The sequence below is a fragment of the Calonectris borealis genome, chromosome 10, assembly GCF_964195595.1.
Source record: "Calonectris borealis chromosome 10, bCalBor7.hap1.2, whole genome shotgun sequence".
Classification (NCBI taxonomy): Eukaryota; Metazoa; Chordata; class Aves; order Procellariiformes; family Procellariidae; genus Calonectris; species Calonectris borealis.
In genome coordinates, this window is record NC_134321.1 from 22,509,611 (window position 1) to 22,518,201 (window position 8,591).

General features: G+C 40.5%; 1 long non-coding RNA gene across 4 annotated transcripts in view; it reads left to right on the forward strand.

The window, feature by feature from the left end:
- The window catches only part of LOC142086379 (uncharacterized), a 38,022-nt gene extending 29,767 nt beyond the window's left edge, over window positions 1–8,255 (forward strand). For all 4 annotated transcript variants that reach the window (XR_012675092.1, XR_012675093.1, XR_012675094.1 and 1 more), the window contains one exon: window positions 7,580–8,255. This is a non-coding gene — a long non-coding RNA (uncharacterized LOC142086379). The remainder of the gene's footprint in view (window positions 1–7,579) is intronic.
- Window positions 8,256–8,591: the final 336 nt, after the last annotated feature.

Consider the following 8,591-nt stretch of genomic DNA (forward strand, 5'->3'; position numbering starts at 1 on the left):
CTGAAGGAAAAAAAGAACTCAGAAACCAACCATTGTACATTGTACTGTTTACTATAGCAGACTGGCCAGTCACCATTTACCTAAAGCTGAATTAGCCACAGTATGTGAGGTTTTTACCCTGTGGGGGTGACACTGAAATGAGAAACACAGTTAAGATATCCTTATTTATTATAGTGAGGAGCAAAGGTGCTTTATGGATGAGACCATATAAATCTGTAGGGAAGCTGCTTTAGTTCTGCTGCACATAGAGCAATGGGTTTTTTTTCTTGAAATGTACTCTGACATTCAAAACACAATAAGCATAGTCGTCGTCTTCTTAAATAAGCATGGAACAATACTCAACAAATTGTACCATAGCTGAGGCACCAAATAATTAAAATACTGGGTGGAAGTATACACAACATTTTGGTCCTTGGCTAGAGGAGCATAGTTTATTTCAGGTATTAATGGGCAAGAGTGGGTAATAACTTTTGATCTGTCTCTCTAAGATCATTTTGATTTACCCAGATTGCCAGAGGAAGAGAATCTGAATGTAGCTGCTGAAGTGGCAGTATGTTGACTCAGATTTTTCTGAGGAATAAAAGCAATGCAGTGATATAACTGTGAAGGAAACTTTGTCAAAATCATAAAATGCTTAACTTTTTCTTCCTTATAGCACGGCCCTATCTGTGTCATTCCTTTCTCATTTGTTGTTCTCAGCCTGGATTCCTTAGATAACTTTGCTGGAGACTTGAGTTTTATTGTAGATATGGAAAACTGCCTAGAAGTTTTGCTCCTTGGTTGTTCTGGCTGCTTTCCAATCTCAGTAATACTCAAGACGCAACACATTCAACTTGCTCCAGCAATCATTCTTTAAAATAAGGCAAAAAATAAAGGACATCGTACAAAATTAACTCTGCTGCTACCTTAGTTAATGACTTCAGAAACCAGTAAAAGTGAGTTGTGACCCGGATCTTTGGAGGGCTGGTTCTAACTCCGCTATACTGGTTATGCGAGCCTAAAATATAGCAACAGGTAAAGGTGGCAGGGTTAGTACAGAGGTCAATAAACACTGCTCAACACTGCAGATCTTGAATTACTGATATTTCTATGACCATCCAATAACCAAAGGATTTTGGTAGCGCACTGTAGTCTGTGCACACATTTAAATTGTTCTCAGTGCCAGTCTGGCTAGCACCTGCTGCTGACAGTGGTGAAAACGCATGCGGAGGCACCTGGGTTATATTAGACAATGCTGTTAACAAAAACTTAGCTGACTTCTGTGAAACATTTATGGCAACATACAACCAAAAGAAAAAGTACAGAATAATAGATGGAGTTACATGAAGCACATAAAGACAGTAAGCTAGATTTTAAAGCTGTCTGAGAACATGACACGTAATACAAGCTATACATCCAAGTGGTATAGATAACCATGCCCACTTGACATTTCCAAACATAAAATCCTGATTTCTGTGGCTTATTAGTTTGCCAACAGATTATTTGGACTGTAAATTTTCATGCGGGGTCTCTGCCCTAAGGTGATGTGTGTGTGTGTGTGTGTGTGTGTGTATGTCCATATGGATAAAATAGCAATAATCAATTGCTCAAGAAGGAAAAATAGTAAACTTTACTCTGTTAAGCATTTTCCACCTATTTCTTCGAAGCTGTAGTGTGCCCAGCCTTTCAAGCAAGTGCTTCAAATTTGGTGAGTTAGTTGCTTTGGTTAAGGTTCTATCTATTGACATCTTGTAGACTGATAAAGTTCCCCTTGCTGGACATCCACTGGTTTTATTTACAGGCTGAATCACTTGTTCATTTATAGTCCCTAGCAAACTGAAATAATTAACAGCATGGGCTTCTACATGGGCTGCAAGGGGCCAAGACTGCACCCGTTATCCCTGCTCATGGTGGAGAGTTTAAATGTTGAAGCCCTGAAACTTAAAACATCTGCGTCACACCTCTCAAGAAACTTTTGCGTGTTCCCCAGAGCATACCCCGTGATCACTGTTTGTGCTTTCAGAGACATGCGATAAAGGCAGAACACAACGCCCAGACTTTGCATGAGACTTCTAACACATTTACTCTTTACTTAGAAGGTACATCAGAAGATAAGATGAAGAAAGAAGATAAATGATATTCCTATCACTTGGTTTCCTCACTACACTGGAGCAGATCTGGGACTATGCTAAGCATCTTTCAGGTTTCTACAATTCTTTTTTGCTGATCTTGACCTTCCTTCAGAACTTTCTCTTTCTGCCACTCCTAAACGTCAGTTTATTTTGTCATCATTCTGTCCTACAGTTACACTGGATCTTTCTGGTACAAAAGCCTGCTTGTCTCTTCCTCTATGCTACTCATAGCTTTCTGTGAGCTTCAGTGACTCTGTTTAGGTTCTCTCACCACTAGTGGAAACTGTGTGTCCTTGAGCAACTCACTCAGCCTCTGCCTCCATTCCCCATTTTGGAAGAGAGGAATTGATATTTCATGTCCCCTACCTTTCGTCTTGACCTCTGTTTCAGATATAAGAAAAGGAAGGGTAGGGTTTCATGCAACACGTGTAATAACTTATTTTTACTGAGCAGTGAGAGGAAGGATTTCACAAGAATGTGGACACACAGAGGGAGAGAACCTGGACACACACAAGAGTGAGGGAGTTAAGAGAAGTTACGATTCTGAGGCAGCTGAAGAATTTAAGAGTCGGGCAAAAACTCCAGACCTTCCTGTGTGCTGAATGCCCTGGCTGACATAGGCTTTGATAAAGGAGGATATTATTGCTTTTCTTGCAACTTCTGACCTGCTGCCAGATATTGTCCAACTGTGGACAGTCATCAAAAAGCTTGGGATTTTTTTTTCTATCAGAGGATACGAATGACTGTTATTTCCTTAAAATGAATTCCAAATAAATAGCTGAAATGTATTAAACCTCAGACTATCTAGGAAAAAAATGTAAAACCTAAATCTTCGGAGGGTGAGTTTGACAGTTTTCTGTTCTAATGAGAAATTCAGCCTATTCACTCATCTTTATTAAATAGAGGCTTCAAAGGATTTGTTCTATAGCTGAAACAATAGTTAGATGAGGTATCACAGGAGCCCAGCAGGGCTAGACAGCCAGAAGGTGAACCTCGGCTATACGGGTACGGTGCCCGGCTCAACGGGGTTGGGATCCTGCCTTAGCCTTCTGGCTATTTCATAACGGCTGTGCGTCCTCACACAAACTCTGCCTTGAGTTACGCTAAGTCAGACTCACCGACTTGGTGAGTTGCGTAGGATAATAAAGCAATGTGTTTAGTTCCTTTGTACTCTCAGAATCTCTCACTGTAAGGTGCACTTAATCAGCTATTAGGTTGCAAACCTGATGTGCTGCAAAACTATAAAGGAATCTGCCATGTTCATATACATAAGTAACAGGCATTTTGCATATTTATTTTTAGGCGGTTTTTGTTTAGAACACACGTAGCCTGAGACACAGTGAAGCAGCTTCAAATGCCCGCCCGATGGTTCCATTAGCTTTTCCTCTGCTGTAAATTAAAATATATAGGTCCAAATTTCTTCTACAAAGTTAATGAGGGAAATGAAGAAATGTAAATTAGTGGTACAGTTTTTAAAATATTTGGATTGTGTCTTTTCAATTGTTACATGTTATTATAACTTTTCATTTTAGCTATACTATTAAAAAACAATTAACTTGCATAAAATGCTGCATGTGAAGTATTTTCAAGGTCACACAGCTGGGACAACAGAGGTTTTGTCTTCGAGTATTAGAAGGAACCCCAACAAAAATACCCATGCAGTTTTAAACATCCACTTATTACTGGAGGAGATCACTTCTAGGTTTCTTTAGAAAGCACAGTGTGAGCTACTGTACTTAAGATCAAGAACCAAAGCAAATCTAAAAATTGCATAACACACAAGGCCAAGGAAGTAAGGTATTGAGTCCTATTGCTTCATCCACTGCAATAGACTCCGTTGCAGCAATGCATTAAGAAACTGAAGTAAGAGGTAAGATGGGACATTGCAATACCTCAGCAACATGAAACAGGGCTGGTTCAGGTACACAGACCTGAACTTTCAGTTTAGTATGAAGGAGCAGAACTTCACAGCTCTCTCGAATGCTAATGAGTCCCATGACTAAACTGTGGCATACTTGGAAAATGCAATCCATAGTACATATAATCTCAATCATCATTTGGAAACTTCTGACCTACATGCAAACTTCCAAGGAGCTACCACTGCAGATACACTATCACTGCAATTACGGGTAGCCATGGAGCTCTAATATTGTGTATAAATAATATATTGTTATGCAAACACGTATCTACTTTTAAACCTCAGTTTCACAGTCATCGTGGTTTTAATTTCAAAACATCAAAAAGGAGGCAGAAATAAAGTCTCCTGCAAATAGATCTCGATTAAATCTAGAAAGAATTTTTACAAACAATTCAAACACAGGCAGTCTGAAACCCTAAAATGGAACCGTGCTGGTCAGGGAAGGACAGTCACAACAAGTGTTGCACTTAAAAATGCAACTTTGTACTTGGTAAAACTTAATTCTTGTGCTGGTTTAATATTTAAATAGGAAAAGACAATTTCAAAGATTATTAGATTTTTCCTCAGAAAATGAGGAATTTCCCACCAAATTCTTTGTATGAGATTCAAAAAATGCCCCTTAGAAATAGCACTTGGGCTTTTCTATCCCATCTCAGACTAATTAATTTAACCTTGTGAAGCAGGTCCAGCAAGTATTTAATGCTGACCCTTTGGCCTGGATTCACAGATTCACTAATCTTCCATATGTCACTGTACAATTAAAAGCACTGCAAAAGCTGTGAAAATAATATTCCCACCCCTCCGCCCCCCCGAGACTCACCAGAGCCTGAAACTTCTTCCCACACCCAGCTAGCCCGCTGGCACCATCAGCAGCGCGTTTGATCCGAAGGAGAAGTCCAAAGGCTGAGCCGGGACCCCGGCTGGCAGGATGTGTGCGAACAGAAACCAAGTGCACCTGGGGTTAACAGTTCTTGGGGAGAGCAAAGGCAAGAAGCTGAGACAGTCAGAATGATTTGCCTTTCCAAAGAGCTCTAATGCATTCTTTGTGTTAGCAGAAATACCTGGACCCACAGGCTGAACTCTTGAGCGTCACATGGGTGACAGAGCTAAAAAAGGCAAACCCATAGGCTTAATTTAAACTCCCCCAATATGTTAGTGTTCTCCCCTGAGACTGCTTATGTGCCTCTTCCAAACTTTTCTACAATTTTCCTGGAATTTTAATATCCCGCTCTCTTTGGTTTCGTACTTTTTCACTCTTTTATTTTTAGATTCAGTATTTCACAGCGGTCTGTAGAGTCTGCTTGACGCCAGCAAATGTAACTGGATCCCAAGTCCCTGCAAGCCAGGAATTGCAGCCATGATCAGCATGCTGCCGAGAGCGCAAACCTTGGCACTGGTCAAAACCAAATAGTCTGAATCCTCTATTTATCTTATGGCAGGGCTTGGGAAAGGAGGCAAGAAGAGTTCACCAAAATGTATAGAATAGCTGGGAAAGGCTAGGGGTAAGTAAATAGAAATCAAAGATGCAAACAGGTCTGTTCTACAACAGATCTGTGTGACCAGACTTCCAAAACAAGAACAGGGATTTACAAAAAAACAGAGATATTTCATTCTCTAGTAACCTAGTAACAGGACAGGCATGCACAAAGCAGATTGCCTTTAAAAAAAGGCTTGTGTCAGCAAGGTTGACTTTAGTGGAATAAATAAGAATAGGCTGCTTGGCAGCAGGTCATTGCTGACAATAATCCCACAGGTCAGATTTTCCAAGTTATGATGGCTCGTTTGATACACACATAACTGCAACTACCTGTTCTGTTTAGGATTAAGGTGGGCCACCATCTTCCACCCAGCCTTTGGTGAGTAGGTGTCAGGTTTTTACCTACCTCTTTCACGATACGCAGCTGGAATAAATCTGGTCTCTGATACTAAGGAGCTGAAATACCTTGCTTGAACTTACTTTTCAATTTTCTACCACTTCTGGCTCTTTCTTCCTGTAGCAGAGAACAAAATGAAGGATTGCCAGTTTATCTGATTGAGAAATTGTTCATCCTAACTATTCTAGGATCCGTAACTATGGTAACTAGTGCCTACAACGGAGTGCGACCGCTTCACGGCAGAAAAACCAAGTGTGTCCAGGCAGTTATTTCCCAGAGGTGACGTGATGAGTCAGCAGCAGAGCCCAGATAGAATGCAGTGTTCAGACTGCCCATCCCATACGCAGCTCACGAAGGCACTGTTCCTCCTGCAGCCTCCAGGGAATAAAGTTCATTTAGCTAGGCGGTAAATGCTCAACTTCTGCCCTCGCACTTCACCTTGTTATTTATCTAAGTTTTGGCAGGCTTCATTGTTTGTTGCCAAGAAAGAATGCAAATCAAGAAAAACAGAAAAAGCATTGGTCTTCCCATGGAATAAAGGACACTGCAGCAGCAAAACTCCACTTGGAGAGAACAAGAACGCTGGTCTGCCAATACACTGAATATATAGATCATGTGTAACACTGAAATTGCTTTAAAATGAGTTTTTGACAAGGCAGCTTCTCTGTCTCTTCATAAGTAACAAATGCAGAGTAAAAGAACTGTAAAACAGAGATCTTGAACAGAGCAACTAACATTATCTGTCAGTTTTCTCCATTGCATAAAGAAGGCTCTATCTTTTTTTTATTCCTGGCATATTTAAAACTGGTTTGGGCAAATTATGTGACATTAGCATGTTTCCTTGGCATAGATGGTATTTGGTATTCATATTTGCTCAACTAATTAGACACTTGGACAGCCAGTCTGAAGTAGTTCTGCCAGCTGTAAGTGATGCCACTTTACATATACACGGGAAGTGTTCTGCCTTCAATGGTCTGCTGTGGCATGAACTGGGAAGAGATGGTAAAAACATGCCCTGTGTAATCTCTTGCTGTATTCTCATCCTCTAATGTTTAGGTTACTCTTTGTATCACAGTTCCTCTTGGTTCTCCTTGATCCTCCTGGTTCATGGTTAACCCTTCACTCTCATTGTCCCAATTAGCAAACTCCTAAAAGGAAACACAAGAAAACTGATTTTATTTACCCCCGACACTGAATATCACCATTTAGGAACTGCTGTTGCCACTGTGATGCTTCAGTGTCTCATCACGTCAAGCATAGCTAAAGTGGAAAACTTGCTAGTCTTCCATATGGATGCAACTTTTCCGTAGAGTTGTTCTCCTCATCAAGATTTTTCCTTAAATGACCCAAAGCCTTAGCTTTCTCTTCCTGCTGCTGGCTAGCAGCCTGATACACCTACTTGAAAGTGCTTCAGATCATGGCTTAATGATGAGTCGAAGATTCTTGCAATTTGCCCCTTGGCAATTTGCCTGTTGACTTACTCTTTTTTTTTTTTAATTGGTAAAACAGTAATGTTGATTTGTTAAGGAAGTTTCTGATCTGCTATTTATTTTTTTCTGTTTTCTAACACTCAGGATGTACACAGATTATGTCAGACAGTGTGAGCTGACACAGCAGTTGCCAGAGAGCTCAGAAGTATTAAGACTGTCTCAGAAAGCTCTCTGCTTGCTCCACAGGGCTTGGAGAAGGCGCTCAAGGCAGAAAGTCCAGTGAATGCTGAGAGTGGGCTGGTCTCTGGGGAACTGGAAGCAGCTATGGACTTATCTACCACCAAGGAGCCTTTTGAGGTCAGCACAACCCAAGATGTAATTAGCGTTGAAAAGCAGGTGTGGGCACCAGGACAAAATGTGTGACACCACACTGGGCTCTGTCAGTGGGGCTCTTCCCTGCTTGGGAAGAATGCAATACCCAATACAAGGCCACAATACAAGCTCTTACAATGTTGAGATCCAAAGTATAATTTCAGGGTATATATTACATCCTATTTAATTAAAGTTACCTTGCTTAAAGTGATTTTAAGTGTGGTATATATTTGTATACAGCTTTGAATGTACATGGCAGCGCTTTTTCTATGATGGATGGTGCAGAAATGTTTGTGCTGGGCAGGAAATGCAGCCAGATATTCTAGGAAGCCTACATGGTAGCCTCAGGCAGTTATAAAAAGAAAATGGGCTGCTGCTTAGATGACTTAACAGTAAGGACTGAGTTACCACTACTGGTCATGATTCATCGACTTTTTGCATTTCTGTCACCAAGAAATATAGAGGAGCGAGTCCATGAGAGCAGGACACACACGAAGGCTTAAGCTCTTAGCGTGTAAATATTTGTAAAGCAGATAGTGAGCCCTGTGCATTAGGGTAAACATAAATTCTTCTGTTTTATTCTCAAATGCAAGTGTATTTTATTCAAACCCTAAGCTGTGTGCTGTGTAGCTGCCACTAATAAACAGTTTCTTTTCAACTAATCTCTTAAGAAAGATTGGTTCCTACCTACCCTGACATGTTTCTTGCAGGCACGTTGCTCTTTACTTTCTTTTTTTGGACATCATAAAAACTGTTAATCTAGGAATCTGTATTGTGGAGAAGGCAGATTTTAAAACCAATGATAATGGAGATAATTGTGGCAGGCATAGATAATGTAAGTTCAAATCCCAAGGTTTTTATTCAGTCCTGTAACTTTAAAGAGAGC